At 60.1% G+C, this 15,000-nt stretch overlaps 1 non-coding gene across 1 annotated transcript; it reads right to left on the bottom strand.

Moving 5' to 3' along the window:
- Positions 1-3,228: 3,228 nt before the first annotated feature.
- On the bottom strand, positions 3,229-3,347 carry LOC131861477 (5S ribosomal RNA). The gene has a single exon (XR_009360550.1). It is a non-coding gene; the product is annotated as a 5S ribosomal RNA (ribosomal RNA).
- Between the last annotated feature and the right edge of the window lie 11,653 nt (positions 3,348-15,000).

Raw genomic sequence — 15,000 nt, 5'->3', positions numbered from 1 at the left:
TTAAAATCTCATTTTTGTTTGCCTTTTTCTGGAAATTAGTGAAGGCAGCGCATCAAAGGTGCGCACCTCGCTGCCCACCACGGTGCGCAACGCCGGTGGGCACCCGGGAGTGCTTCGAAGTGTGCTCCAAGGTGCTGCGTGCACGTTGTCGGAGCCCGGTTTGCCCCGGGTGCGCACCTCGCGTGCACCTTCGTCGGGGTGGGCACCTTGGCTGGGTTTGCCCCGGCTGCGCTCCGAAGCGGGGTTATTGGAGCGCCGCCTCTTTTTTTGTCGGAGCGTTTGGTGGGGTTTCTCGCATTGGCTCTTCCGAGGCCCGGTTGCCACCCTGGCGCGCACGAAGTCGGAAGTAGGGTTAATTGCCCGGGTGCGCACCTTTGCCAGGGTGGGCACCTTACCTGGGCTGCGCACCAGGGCGGGCTCAAGATGGCACGCGCGTTCCGTTTTTTTCACTATCTTTCAAAACGGAAATTTTAAAATCTCCTTTTTTTTTTGCCTTTTCTGGAAATTAGTGAAGGCAGCGCATCAAAGGTGCGCACCTCGCTGCCCACCTTGGTGTGCTCTGAGGTGCGCACCCGGGAGCGCTACGAAGTGTGCTCCAAGGTGCGGCGTGCACGTTGTCGGAGCCCGGTTTGCCCCGGGTGCGCACCTCACCTGCACCTTGGCCGGGGTGGGCACCTTGGCTGGGTTTGCCCAGGGTGCGCTCCGAAGCGGGGTTACTGGAGCGCCCCCTCTTTTTTTGTCAGAGCGTTTGGTGGGGTTTCTCGCATTGGCTCTTCCCAGGCCCGGTTGTTGGGTGCGCTCCCACCCTGGCGCGCGCGAAGTTGGAAGTTGGGTTAATTGCCCGGGCGCGCACCTTCGCCAGGGTGGGCACCTTGGTGCGCACACCTTGGCTGGGCTGCGCACCAGGGCGGGCTCAAGATGGCACCAGCATTCCCTTTTTCTCACTATCTTTCAAAACGGAAATTTTAAAATCTCGTTTTTTTTTTGCCTTTTATGGAAATTAGTGAAGGCATCGCATCAAAGGTGCGCACCTCGCTGCCCACCTTGGTGTGCTCCGAGGTGCCCACCACGGTGCGCAACGCCGGTGCGAACCCGGGAGCGCCCCGATGTGTGCTCCAAGGTGCGGCGTGCACGAAGTCGGACCCCGGTTTGCCCCGGGTGCGCACCTCGCGTGCACCTTGGTGCGCACACCTTGGCTGGGTTGCGCGGCCTGGTGGGCACCATGGTGCGCACCAAGGAGCGCTCCGAAGTGTGCTCCAAGGTGCGGCGTGCACGAAGTCGGAGCCCGGTTTGCCCCGGGTACGCACCTCGCGTGCACCTTCGCCGGGGTGGGCACCTCGGCTGGGTTGCGCGCCCTGGTGCGCACCAAGGAGCGCTCCGAAGTGTGCTCCAAGGTGCGGCGTGCACGAAGTCGGAGCCCGGTTTGCCCCGGGTGCGCACCTTCGCCGCGGTGCGCACCATGGCGTGCACGAAGTCGGAGCCCGGTTTGCCCCGGGTGCGCACCTCGCGTGCACCTTCGGCGGGGTTGCGCGCCCTGGTGGGCACCATGGTGCGCACCAAGGAGCGCTCCGAAGTGTGCTCCAAGGTGCGGCGTGCACGAAGTCGGAGCCCGGTTTGCCCCGGGTGCGCACCTCGCGTGCACCTTCGGCGGGGTTGCGCGCCCTGGTGGGCACCATGGTGCGCACCAAGGAGCGCTCCGAAGTGTGCTCCAAGGTGCGGCGTGCACGAAGTCGGAGCCCGGTTTGCCCCGGGTGCGCACCTCGCGTGCACCTTCGCCGCGGTGGGCACCATGGCGTGCACGAAGTCGGAGCCCGGTTTGCCCCGGGTGCGCACCTCGCGTGCACCTTCGCCGGGGTGGGCACCTCGGCTGGGTTGCGCGCCCTGGTGCGCACCAAGGAGCGCTCCGAAGTGTGCTCCAAGGTGCGGCGTGCACGAAGTCGGAGCCCGGTTTGCCACGGGTGCGCACCTCGCGTGCACCTTCGCCAGGGTGGGCACCTCGGTGCGCACACCTTCTCAATGTTTTCTTGCCTTTTCTGGAAATTGGTGAAGGCAGCGCATCAAAGGTGCGCACCTCGGTGTGCTCCGAGGTGCGAACCCGAGAGCGCTCCGAGGTGCCCACGAAGTCGAAAGTCGGGTTAATTGCATTGTTTTCCCCGGGTGCGCTCCGAGGTGCGCAACATCGGCGCGCACCAAGGAGGGCTCCGAAGTGTGCTCCAAGGTGCGCACGATGGCGTGCACCTCTGGTGCGCACGATTCGGAGCTCGGTTTGACCGGGGTGCGCACACCTTGGCTGGGTTGCGCACCTTTTGTGCGCTCCAAGGTGCGCACGAAGTCGGAGCTCGGTTTGCCCCGGGTGCGCACCTTCGCCAGGGTGCGCACCTTGATGCGCACGCCTTGGCTGGGCTGCGCACCTTGGTGGGCGCCATGGTGCGCACCTTTCGTGCGCTCCAAGGTGCGCACGAAGTCGGAGCTCGGTTTGCCCCGGGTGCGCACCTTGGTGGGCGCCATGGTGCACTCCGAGGTGCCCAAGATTGGTGCGCACCAAGGAGCGCTCCGAAGTGCGCTCCAAGGTGCGCGCGAAGTCGAAAGTTGGGTTAATTGTCCGGTTTGCCTCGGGTGCGCACCTTGCGTGCACCTTCGCCAGGGTGGGCGCCTTGGTGCGCACACCTTGGCTGGGCTGCGCACACCTTGGCACCCGCGTTTCCTTCATTTTAAATTTTTTTTTTTTACAATCTCTCAAGTGGGAAATTCTATAATCTCAACTTTTTTTGCCTTTTCAGGAAACTTTTGAATGGAGCGCATCATTGGTGCGCTCCGAAGTGTGCTCCAAAGCTCTCTCCAGCTGCGTGCACCTGCCCCGGCCGCGCACCCGGCCCCGCCCAGCTTCGCTCACCTGTCCCGGGCGTCTGGTGCGGAACCTTAGAGTAAGAAACATCACCGTGCACCTTGGCCAACGTGCGCGACTCGACCGAGCGCGCACTGGCCGAGGTGCACACCGATTTCACCTGGGTGCGCGCGCAGCACCTCGGGCGCACCGGGGTGCGCGCACAACGCCCGGGTTGCACCGTGGCCTGTGTGCTCGGGGCGCCTCGGGTGCGCGCTCGGTGTCGCCCCCGCGCGCGCGGTAGTGCGGGCAGCGCACCCCGGCCCGGCCCGGCCCCGACGAGAACGCAAACGGGCAAAAGGTTTATTCAAATAGCATTGCGACGCCCGGCGAAAAACTAAAAAAGGGTGCAACACCGGGACTTCCCGGGAGGTCACCCATCCCAGTACTACTCCGGCCCAAGCGCGCTTAACTGCGGAGTTCTGATGGGATCCGGTGCACTAACGCTGGTATGATCGCACCCGTTATGAGCTTGTCGCAGTGTGTACTTAGCAAACCGCGACCCACGTGCGAATCCACCCCGGCCACCCACCCCCGTCGAGGTGCACACCCTCCCTCGCGAAGTGCGCCCCGTTCGCCAAGTGTGAGCCCTGCCCGGGTGCGCGCACCTTGCTAGGGCGTCGGGTGTGCACCCGGCCCGGCCTACGTGCGTGCACCTGGAGGGGGCGTCGTGTGCGTGCAGTGTCCCGTCTGCAACGCGGTGCCCACACACCACCTCGGGCGCAACGACCTGCGCTCACATGTGGGCCGAGTGCACCTTGGTGCATGTTCGGGGCGCCTCGGGTGCACGCTCGATCTTGCCCCGGTGCACCAAGGCGCTCGGTTTGCCCCGGGTGCGCACTTGGTGCAAGGTGGGCACCCAAAATAGGGATCAAGCACCAAAACACAAGTTTCGGGATGCAAAATGGGACCCAAGGACCACAAATGCGTTCCAAGACCCATGATGGGTCCACGAGAACAAAAATGTGTTCCGAGACTTAATAAACAAATATTGGGTTTTAGGAGAAGAAACATGCTCTGATGCCCAAAACGAGAATCGACCCCGAAAAGGCCACAGGCCAAAAGTGGGATGCGAGACAAAAAAAAATGGGACCCGAGGACCAAAATTGGGTTCCCAGGTCGAAGACAGGGCAACCGGACAAGAAACGACCTCTAAGGCTCGAAATGAGTCCCGACGACTAAAACTTGACAAGAAGCACCCATCAGGCACCCAACTCGACACCCATGGGATGCCGACCCACCCGGGCTTCCACCTAGCACACCTTGGCACCCACCCACCCTCGCACCCAACCTCGCACCCAACTTAGCACCTTTGAACCCACATTGGCACTCACCCTGACCCTGGCACCTTGGAACCCACATTGGCACTCACCTTGACCCTGGCACCCACCTTTGCACTCACCTTGGGACCCACCCTGGCTCCCACCTCGGCACCCACCCAGACACCCACCTTGGTTCCTTGGCACCCACCTTGGATCCTTGGCACCCACCCCGACACCCACCTTGGCACGCAACTTGGCTACTTGCCACCCACCTTGGCTCCTTGACGCCCACCCCGACAACCACCCCGTGACCTACCCTGGCTAGGGTTGGTGCACACCCACCCTGGTGCCCACCTTGGCACCCACCCTATGACCCACCTTGGCACGCACCTTAGTACCCACCCCGTTACCCACCCTAGGACCCACCCCGTGACCCACCTTGGCCAGGGTGGGTGCACCCACCCTGGTGCCCACCTTGGCACCCACCCATCCTAGCACCCAGCCTGTGACCGGGCTTGGAACCCAACCTTGCACCCGCACCCGTCTTGGCCAGTGTGGGTGCGCACCCATCCTGGCACCCACGTTGTGACACACCCTTTAACCCACGCACCCTAGCACCCACGTTGGCACCCACCTTGGAACCCAACCTAGCAACTTGGCACCCACCCCGTGACCCACCTTGGCATCCACCATAGCAGTCGCCGACTTGGCACCCACCTCGGCACCCACCTTGACACTTGTGGACCCACCTTGCCACTCACCCTAGCATCGACCCATCCTAGCACCCACCCTGGCACCTTTGCACCCTAGCACTCACCCATCCTAGCACCTAACCTGTGACCCACCTTGACACTCACCCTCGCACCCACCTTGGAACCCAACCTAGCACCCACCCACCCTGACACCAACCCTAGCACCTACCCACCCTGTGACCCATCTTGGCACCCACCCATCCTACCACTCAACCTATCACCCACCTTCTCACCCACCTTGGCATCCACCTTAGCACCCACCCACACTGGCACCTTGGCACCCACCTCGGGCAAGGTGGGTGCACACCCACCCTGGCACCCAATTTAGAACCCACCGAGCATGTTACCCACCTTGGCACCCACATTGCAGCCCACCCTAGTACCCACCCTATGACCCACATTGGCATCCACACCCTAGCACCCAGGCACCTCGACACCCGCCTTGACACCCACCCTAGCACTGAACCTGTGACCCACCTTGGAACTCACCCTAGAACCCACCCACCCTGTGAACCACCTTGGCATCCACCTTAGCACCCACCCACCTTGGCACCCACTCTAGCACTCACCCATCCTAACACCCAACTTGTTACCCACCTTGGCACCCGCCCTCGCGTCCACCTTGAAACCCACCCTAGCACCCACCCACGCAGGAGCCCACCTTGGCACCCAACCTAACACCCACGCATCCTGGCACCCAACTTGTGACCCACCTTGGAACCCACCCTAGTACCCACCTTTGAACCCACTATATCACCAACCCACCTTGGCACCCACCCTATGACCCTCTTTGGAATCCACCCTAGCACGCACCCACCCTGGCACCCACCATGGAGCGCACCCTAGCACCCACCCACCTCGGCACGCACCTCAACACCCACCTTGGTGTGCGCACTGCGCCAACCTCTCAAAGACCCTATGTGGTGCGCTCCAAAGTGTACACCTTTGGTGCGCTCCAAGGTGCGCACCTTTGGTGCACACCGAGGTGCACACCAAAGTGTGCACCGAGGTGAGCACCAAAGTGCACTCCAGGGTGCACACCAAGGCGTGCACCTTTGGTGCGGTCAATGCAAACGAATTCGGAAGTTGGGGTCGATGTCCTAATCGCTGCTGCAGACTACACGTATGAGAATCGGACAAATAGCTTTATATAGGGGAGGTGTTGCGTTTGATGGGTCGACTCCCCTGGTTGTGTGCACTGCACCAACTTCAAAGACCCTGTCTTGTTTAAGAAGTCAAAAGTTGGGGTGGATGTCCTAATCATTGCTGCAGTCTACGCATGTATGAGAATCAGACAAATAGCTTATATAGGGGAGGTGTTGCATTCGGTGGGTTGACTCCCCTGGTTGTGCGCACTGCGCCAACCTCAAAGACCCCGCATAGCAGAAGAAGTCGGAAGTCGGATTTTGGTGAGCACCAAGGCGTGCACCTTTGGTGCGGTCAACGCAGACGAATTCAGAAGTTGGGGTGGATGTCCTAATCGTTGTTGCAGGCTACACATGTATGAGAATCAGACAAATAGCTTATATAGGGGAGGTGTTGGGTTTGATGGGTCAACTCCCTTGGTTGTGCGCATTACGCCAACCTCAAAGACCTTGTTTTCGTTAAGAAGTCAAAAGTTGGGGTCAATGTCCTAATGGCTCCTGCAGGCTACACATGTATGAGAATCGGACAAATAGCTTATATAGGGGAGGTGTTGGGTTTGATGGGTCGACTCCCCTGGTTGTGCGCATTACGTCAACCTCAAAGACCTTGTTTTCGTTAAGAAGTCAAAAGTTGGGGTCGATGTCCTAATTGCTCCTGTAGACTACACATGTATGAGAATCAGACAAATAGCTTATATAGGGGAGGTGTTGGGTTTGATGGGTTGACTCCCCTAGTTGTTCGCATTACACCAACCTCAAAGACCTTGTTTTCGTTTAGAAGCCGAAAGTTGGGGTCGATGTCCTAATTGCTCCTGCAGGCTACGCATGTATGAGAATCAGACAAATAGCTTATATAGGGGAGGTGTTGGGTTTGATGGGTCGACTCCCCTGGTTGTGCGCATTGCGCCAACCTCAAAGACCCTGCATTGCGGATGAAGTCGAAAGTCAGAGTTTGGTGTGCTACAAGGTGTGGTCGAAGGTGCTCACCTAGGTGTGCACCTTTGGAGCGCAGGAAAAGTGCCCTCCAAAAGTGCGCACCTTTGGAGTGCACAAAAGTGCCCTCCAAAAGTGCGCACCTTTGGAGCGCAGAAAAGTGCCCTCCAAAAAGTGCCCTCCAAAAGTGCGCACCTTTGGAGCGCAGAAAAGTGCCCTCCAAAAAGTGCCCTCCAAAAGTGCGCACCTTTGGAGCGCAGAAAAGTGCCCTCCAAAAAGTGCCCTCCAAAAGTGCGCACCTTTGGAGCGCAGAAAAGTGCCCTCCAAAAAGTGCCCTCCAAAAGTGCGCACCTTTGGAGCGCAGAAAAGTGCCCTCCAAAAAGTGCCCTCCAAAAGTGCGCACCTTTGGAGCGCAGAAAAGTGCCCTCCAAAAAGTGCCCTCCAAAAGTGCGCACCTTTGGAGCGCAGAAAAGTGCCCTCCAAAAAGTGCCCTCCAAAAGTGCGCACCTTTGGAGCGCAGAAAAGTGCCCTCCAAAAAGTGCCCTCCAAAAGTGCGCACCTTTGGAGCGCAGAAAAGTGCCCTCCAAAAGTGCGCACCTTTGGAGCGCACAAAAGTGCCCTCCAAAAGTGCGCACTTTTGGTGCGCACCAAGGCGCTGGTTCGGTCGTTGCAGGCGAGTTCGGAAGTTGGGGTCGATGTCCTGAGCGGAGGTGCAAACTACACAGGTGTCGGAATCGGACAAATAGCTTATATAGGGGAGGTGTATGCTTCGATGGGTCGACTCCCCAGGTTGAGCGCACCGCGCCAACCTCAAAGACCCTACGGTATGGATGAAGTCGGAAGTTGGGTCCGATGACCGATTCGATTAGTAGGTATGCTCATGAGGTCGGAATTTGGGTCCGATGACCTGCCATGTGCAGGAAGGCGAATGTTGGCACTGTGCGTTGCAAGGTGCACACCAAGGCGCTGGTGCGGTCTTTTTAGTCGAGTTCGGAAGTTGGGGTCGATGTCCTGATCGGAGGTGCAAGCTACACAGGTGTGGGAATCGGACAAATAGCTTATATAGGGGAGGTGTATGCTTCGTTGGGTCGACTCCCCGGGTTGAGCGCACCGCGCCAACCTCAAAGACCCTACGGTATGGATGAAGTCGGAAGTTGGGTCCGATGACCGATTCGATATGTAGGCATACTCGCGAGGTCGGAATTTGGGTCCGATGACCTGCCACGTGCAGGAAGGCGAATGTTGGCACTGTGCGTTGCAAGGTGCGCACCAAGGCGCTGGTTCGGTCGTTGGAGGCGAGTTCGGAAGTTGGGGTCGATGTCTTGATCGGAGGTGCAAACTACACAGGTGTGGGAATCGGACAAATAGCTTATATAGGGGAGGTGTATGCTTCGTTGGGTCGACTCCCCGGGTTGAGCGCACCGCGCCAACCTCAAAGACCCTACGGTATGGATGAAGTCGGAAGTTGGGTCCGATGACCGATTCGATATGTAGGCATACTCGCGAGGTCAGAATTTGGGTCCGATGACCTGCCATGTGCAGGAAGGCGAATGTTGGGACTGTGCGTCGCAAGGTGCGCACCAAGGCGCTGGTGCCGTCGTTGCAGTCGAGTTCGGAAGTTGGGGTCGATGTCCTGGTCAGAGGTGCAAACTACACAGGTGTGGGAATCGGACAAATAGCTTATATAGGGGAGGTGTATGCTTCGATGGGTCGACTCCCTGGGTTGAGCGCACCGCGCCAACCTCAAAGACCCTACAGTATGGATGAAGTCGGAAGTTGGGTCCGATGACCGATTCGATACGTAGGCATATTGGCGAGGTCTGAATTTGTGTCCGATGACCTGCCATGCGCAGGAAGGCGGAATTTGGGTCCGATGACCGAGTTGATGGCGTGCCATGCGCAGAAAGGCGGAATTTGGGTCCGATGACCGAGTTGATGTTGATGGCCCGCCATGCACAGGAAGGCGGAATTTGGGTCCGATGACCGATTTGAAGGCGTGCCATACGCAAAAAGGCGGAGTTTGGGTCCGATGACCGAGTTGATATTGATGGCCCGCCATGCGCAGGAAGGCGGAATTTGGGTCCGATGACCTGACATACGCATGGAGTCCGACTCGGGGGCCGATGTTCGATTCGATGACTTGCATTGTGGGTAAAGTCGGAAGTTGTGGTCTTTGACCCGATTCGATGACCAGACTTCGGCTGCTTGAGAATCGGACAAATAACTTATATAGGGGAGGTAGTGTTCTCGAGCATCCTCCCCCCGTGCCCGTTTATGTCGATTGATGCTGGTGCTCGACTGGTTGGAGCGCTCGGATGCAAAAATCTTGCACCAGGATTTATCGATTGTGATGGACACGGCAAGTCTCCTGATTGCTATGCAGGAGCTCATCGTGAATCTCTATGCGGCCTTGGTATGGACTCGACCTGCGGAATGGTTCGGCAATGGTAGTCGCTCCAACACGTCCTTGCAATGGCCACAGAGGTGATTCGACTAGAGCTCCAGTCTAGCTTTTGGGTTGCTTGGCGGACTGGTATAGCCGCGATCGAGTTCCGGCCATGAACGTTTTAGATAGCTCTTGGGCTTTCTGGGACGGAAGTCGGAAGTTTGGGCTGTTGTCCGATTTGATGACCATTCTTCGGATGTGTGAGAATCGGACAAATAACTTATATAGGGGACTGTGTTGTCTCACGCAGCCCCCTCCGTGCCCCTCTATCTCGACCGATGTTGGTGCTTGAAAGGGTTGGGATCGCTCGGATTTATAAACGTGCACCACCATTTGTCGAGTGTGAGGGACGCGGCAGGTCTCCTAAATGCTATGCGGGCGCTCTCTGAGAATCTCTATCCGGCCTCGACACAGACTAGTCTTGCTGAATGGTTTGGCACTGGTAGTCGATCCAACACGTCGTTGTTGTGGCCGCCTAGGCGATTCGATTCGAGCCCCCGTCTAGCTTTTGGGTTGCTTGGCGGATTTTGCCCTATCCGCAAGTGAGCTCGGTCCCTAAACGTTCGAGAAACCCGATTGCTATGCGCCGACTCTCTTTCTTGCGAGCCTCCATCTAGCTTTTGGGTCTCTACGGAACGGAAGTCGGAATCTGGGACCGTTGTTTGATTCGACGAGGCAGACTACGGTTGTGCGAGAATCGGACAAATAACTTATATAGGGGAGGTGTTGACTGGAGCATTCTCCCCCGTGCCCCTCTAACTCGACCAATGCTGGCGCTCGAACGGTGGTAGCGCTCGGATTTTCATTGAGCGCCAGCATTGGTCGATTTAGAGGGGCATGCGAGATTCCCGAATGCTATGCGAGGGCTCTAACGGAAATGTCTATTGGTTTCGGTATGGATGCAATTGCGAGTGGTTCGGCAAAGGTAGTCGTTCCGATGCGTCCATGTCGTGGCCAAATCGATAATTCGATTTGAGCCCTCGTATAGCATTTGGGTCTCTCGATGTGATTCCGCATTCCAGTCCCTTTGGGCACTGCTTGAGCCGCATCCCAGGGGGTTCCCTTCCCAATAATCTGCCTCGCAACCCGATTGCTATGCGGTGAGGCTCCTCGGCCGCCTCGGAACTATCTGTGTATCAGACGCATCGCGGGATAAGGGGTTGGCAACGGTAGTCGCCCCAAGCGCGTCCGATGCTTGGACCATTCCGAGGCGGCCCTGAAGCCTCTTCCGTCTAGCCGTTGGGTCCTTCTCGCCGCATCCCTCGCCTCGCACCCCGATTGCTATGCGGTGAGGCTCCTCGGCCGCCTCGGAACTATCTGTGTATCGGACGCGTCGCGGGATAAGGGGTTGTCACTGGTAGTCGCCCCAAGCGCGTCCGATGCTTGGACCATTCCGAGGCGGCCCTGAAGCCTCTTCCGTCTAGCCGTTGGGTCATTCTCGCCGCATCCCTCGCCTCGCACCCCGATTGCTATGCGGTGAGGCTCCTCGGCCGCCTCGGAACTATCTGTGTATCGGACGCGTCGCGGGATAAGGGGTTGTCATTGGTAGTCGCCCCAAGCGCGTCCGATGCTTGGACCATTCCGAGGCGGCCCTGAAGCCTCTTCCGTCTAGCCGTTGGGTCCTTCTCGCCGCATCCCTCGCCTCGCACCCCGATTGCTATGCGGTGAGGCTCCTCGGCCGCCTCGGAACTATCTGTGTATCGGACGCGTCGCGGGATAAGGGGTTGTCACTGGTAGTCGCCCCAAGCGCGTCCGATGCTTGGACCATTCCGAGGCGGCCCTGAAGCCTCTTCCGTCTAGCCGTTGGGTCCTTCTCGCCGCATCCCTCGCCTCGCACCCCGATTGCTATGCGGTGAGGCTCCTCGGCCGCCTCGGAACTATCTGTGTATCGGACGCGTCGCGGGATAAGGGGTTGTCACTGGTAGTCGCCCCAAGCGCGTCCGATGCTTGGACCATTCCGAGGCGGCCCTGAAGCCTCTTCCGTCTAGCCGTTGGGTCCTTCTCGCCGCATCCCTCGCCTCGCACCCCGATTGCTATGCGGTGAGGCTCCTCGGCCGCCTCGGAACTATCTGTGTATCGGACGCGTCGCGGGATAAGGGGTTGTCATTGGTAGTCGCCCCAAGCGCGTCCGATGCTTGGACCATTCCGAGGCGGCCCTGAAGCCTCTTCCGTCTAGCCGTTGGGTCCTTCTCGCCGCATCCCTCGCCTCGCACCCCGATTGCTATGCGGTGAGGCTCCTCGGCCGCCTCGGAACTATCTGTGTATCGGACGCGTCGCGGGATAAGGGGTTGTCACTGGTAGTCGCCCCAAGCGCGTCCGATGCTTGGACCATTCCGAGGCGGCCCTGAAGCCTCTTCCGTCTAGCCGTTGGGTCCTTCTCGCCGCATCCCTCGCCTCGCACCCCGATTGCTATGCGGTGAGGCTCCTCGGCCGCCTCGGAACTATCTGTGTATCGGACGCGTCGCGGGATAAGGGGTTGTCACTGGTAGTCGCCCCAAGCGCGTTCGATGCTTGGACCATTCCGAGGCGGCCCTGAAGCCTCTTCCGTCTAGCCGTTGGGTCCTTCTTGCCGCATCCCTCGCCTCGCACCCCGATTGCTATGCGGTGAGGCTCCTCGGCCGCCTTGGAACTATCTGTGTATCGGACGCGTCGCGGGATAAGGGGTTGTCACTGGTAGTCGCCCCAAGCGCGTCCGATGCTTGGACCATTCCGAGGCGGACCCGAAGCCTCTTCCGTCTAGCCGTTGGGTCCTTCTCGCCGCATCCTTCGCCTCGCACCCCGATTGCTATGCGGTGAGGCTCCTCGGCCGCCTCGGAACTATCTGTGTATCGGACGCGTCGCGGGATAAGGGGTTGTCACTGGTAGTCGCCCCAAGCGCGTCCGATGCTTGGACCATTCCGAGGCGGACCCGAAGCCTCTTCCGTCTAGCCGTTGGGTCCTTCTCGCCGCATCCCTCGCCTCGCACCCCGATTGCTATGCGGTGAGGCTCCTCGGCCGCCTTGGAACTATCTGTGTATCGGACGCGTCGCGGGATAAGGGGTTGTCACTGGTAGTCGCCCCAAGCGCGTCCGATGCTTGGACCATTCCGAGGCGGACCCGAAGCCTCTTCCGTCTAGCCGTTGGGTCCTTCTCGCCGCATCCCTCGCCTCGCACCCCGATTGCTATGCGGTGAGGCTCCTCGGCCGCCTTGGAACTATCTGTGTATCGGACGCGTCGCGGGATAAGGGGTTGTCACTGGTAGTCGCCCCAAGCGCGTCCGATGCTTGGACCATTCCGAGGCGGACCCGAAGCCTCTTCCGTCTAGCCGTTGGGTCCTTCTCGCCGCATCCCTCGCCTCGCACCCCGATTGCTATGCGGTGAGGCTCCTCGGCCGCCTTGGAACTATCTGTGTATCGGACGCGTCGCGGGATAAGGGGTTGTCACTGGTAGTCGCCCCAAGCGCGTCCGATGCTTGGACCATTCCGAGGCGGCCCCGAAGCCTCTTCCGTCTAGCCGTTGGGTCCTTCTCGCCGCATCCCTCGCCTCGCACCCCGATTGCTATGCGGTGAGGCTCCTCGGCCGCCTCGGAACTATCTGTGTATCGGACGCGTCGCGGGATAAGGGGTTGTCACTGGTAGTCGCCCCAAGCGCGTCCGATGCTTGGACCATTCCGAGGCGGCCCCGAAGCCTCTTCCGTGTAGCCGTTGGGTCCTTCTCGCCGCATCCCTCGCCTCGCACCCCGATTGCTATGCGGTGAGGCTCCTCGGCCGCCTTGGAACTATCTGTGTATCGGACGCGTCGCGGGATAAGGGGTTGTCACTGGTAGTCGCCCCAAGCGCGTCCGATGCTTGGACCATTCCGAGGCGGACCTGAAGCCTCTTCCCTCTAGCCGTTGGGGCTTTCTCGCCGCATCCCTCGCCTCGCACCCTGATTGCTATGCTGTGAGGCTCCTCGGCCGCCTTGGAACTATCTGTGTATCGGACGCATCGCGGGATAAGGGGTTGGCAGTGGTAGTCGCCCCAAGCGCATCCGATGCTTGGACCATTCCGAGGCGGCCCTGCAGCCTCTTCCGTCTAGCCGTTGGGGCCATCTCGCCGCATCCCCCACCTCGCACCACGATTGCTATGCGGTGAGGCTCCTTGGCCGCCTCGGAACTATCTGTGTATCGGACGCATCGCGGGATAAGGGGTTGTCACTGGTAGTCGCCCCAAGCGCGTCCGATGCTTGGACTATTCCGAGGCGGCCCTGCAGCCTCTTCCGTCTAGCCGTTGGGGCCATCTCGCCGCATCCCCCACCTCCTCGGCCGCCTCGGAACTATCTGTGTATCGGACGCATCGCGGGATAAGGGGTTGGCAGTGGTAGTTGCCCCAAGCGCGTCCGATGCTTGGACTATTCCGAGGCAGCCCTGCAGCCTCTTCCGTCTAGCCTTTGGGGCCATCTCGCCGCATCCCTCGCCTCGCACCCCGTTTGCTATGCGGTGAGGCTCCTCGGCCGCCTGGGAACTATCTTCGTATCGGACGCATCGCGGGATAAGGGGTTGTCACTGGTAGTCGCCCCAAGCGCGTCCGATGCTTGGACTATTCCGAGGCGGCCCTGTGGCCTCTTCCGTCTAGCCGTTGGGGCCATCTCGCCGCATCCCCCACCTCGCACCCCGATTGCTATGCGGTGAGGCTCTTCGGCCGCCTTGGAACTATCTTCGTATCGGACGCATCGCGGGATAAGGGGTTGTCACTGGTAGTGGCCCCAAGCGCGTCCGATGCTTGGACTATTCCGAGGCGGCCCTGCAGCCTCTTCCGTCTAGCCGTTGGGGCCATCTCGCCGCATCCCCCACCTCGCACCCCGATTGCTATGCGGTGAGGCTCCTCGGCCGCCTTGGAACTATCTTCGTATCGGACGCATCGCGGGATAAGGGGTTGTCACTGGTAGTCGCCCCAAGCGCGTCCGATGCTTGGACTATTCCGACGCGGCCCTGTGGCCTCTTCCGTCTAGCCGTTGGGGCCATCTCGCCGCATCCCCCACCTCGCACCCCGATTGCTATGCGGTGAGGCTCCTCGGCCGCCTTGGAACCATCTTCGTATCGGACGCATCGCGGGATAGGGGGCTGTCACTGGTAGTCGCCCCTAGCGTGTCCGATGCTTGGACCATTCCTAGGCGGCCCTGAAGCCTCTTCCGTCTAGCCGTTGGGGCCTTCCCGCCCCATCCCTCGCCTCGCACCCCCGATTGCTATGCGGTGAGGCTCCTCGGCCGCCTTGGAACCATCTGTGTATCGGACGCATCGCGGGATAAGGGGTTGGCACTGGCAGTCGCCCCAAGCGCGTCCGATGCTTGGACCATTCCGAGGTGGCCCTGAAGCCTCTTCCGTCTAGCCGTTGGGGCCTTCCCGCCCCATCCCTCGCCTCGCACCCCGATTGATATGCGGTGAGGCTCCTCGGCCGCCTTGGAACTATCTGTGTATCGGACGCATCGCGGGATAAGGGGTTGGCACTGGTAGTCGTCCCAATCGCATCCGATGCTTGGACCATTCCGAGGCGGCCCTGCAGCCTCTTCCGTTTAGCCGTCGGGGCCTTCCCGCCGCATCCCTCGCCTCGCATCCCGATTC

Source organism: Cryptomeria japonica, unplaced genomic scaffold (assembly GCF_030272615.1).
Source record: "Cryptomeria japonica unplaced genomic scaffold, Sugi_1.0 HiC_scaffold_26, whole genome shotgun sequence".
Taxonomy (NCBI): domain Eukaryota; kingdom Viridiplantae; phylum Streptophyta; class Pinopsida; order Cupressales; family Cupressaceae; genus Cryptomeria; species Cryptomeria japonica.
Note: the sequence above shows the minus strand (reverse complement) of the source record. Positions and strands in the feature narration are given on the sequence as shown.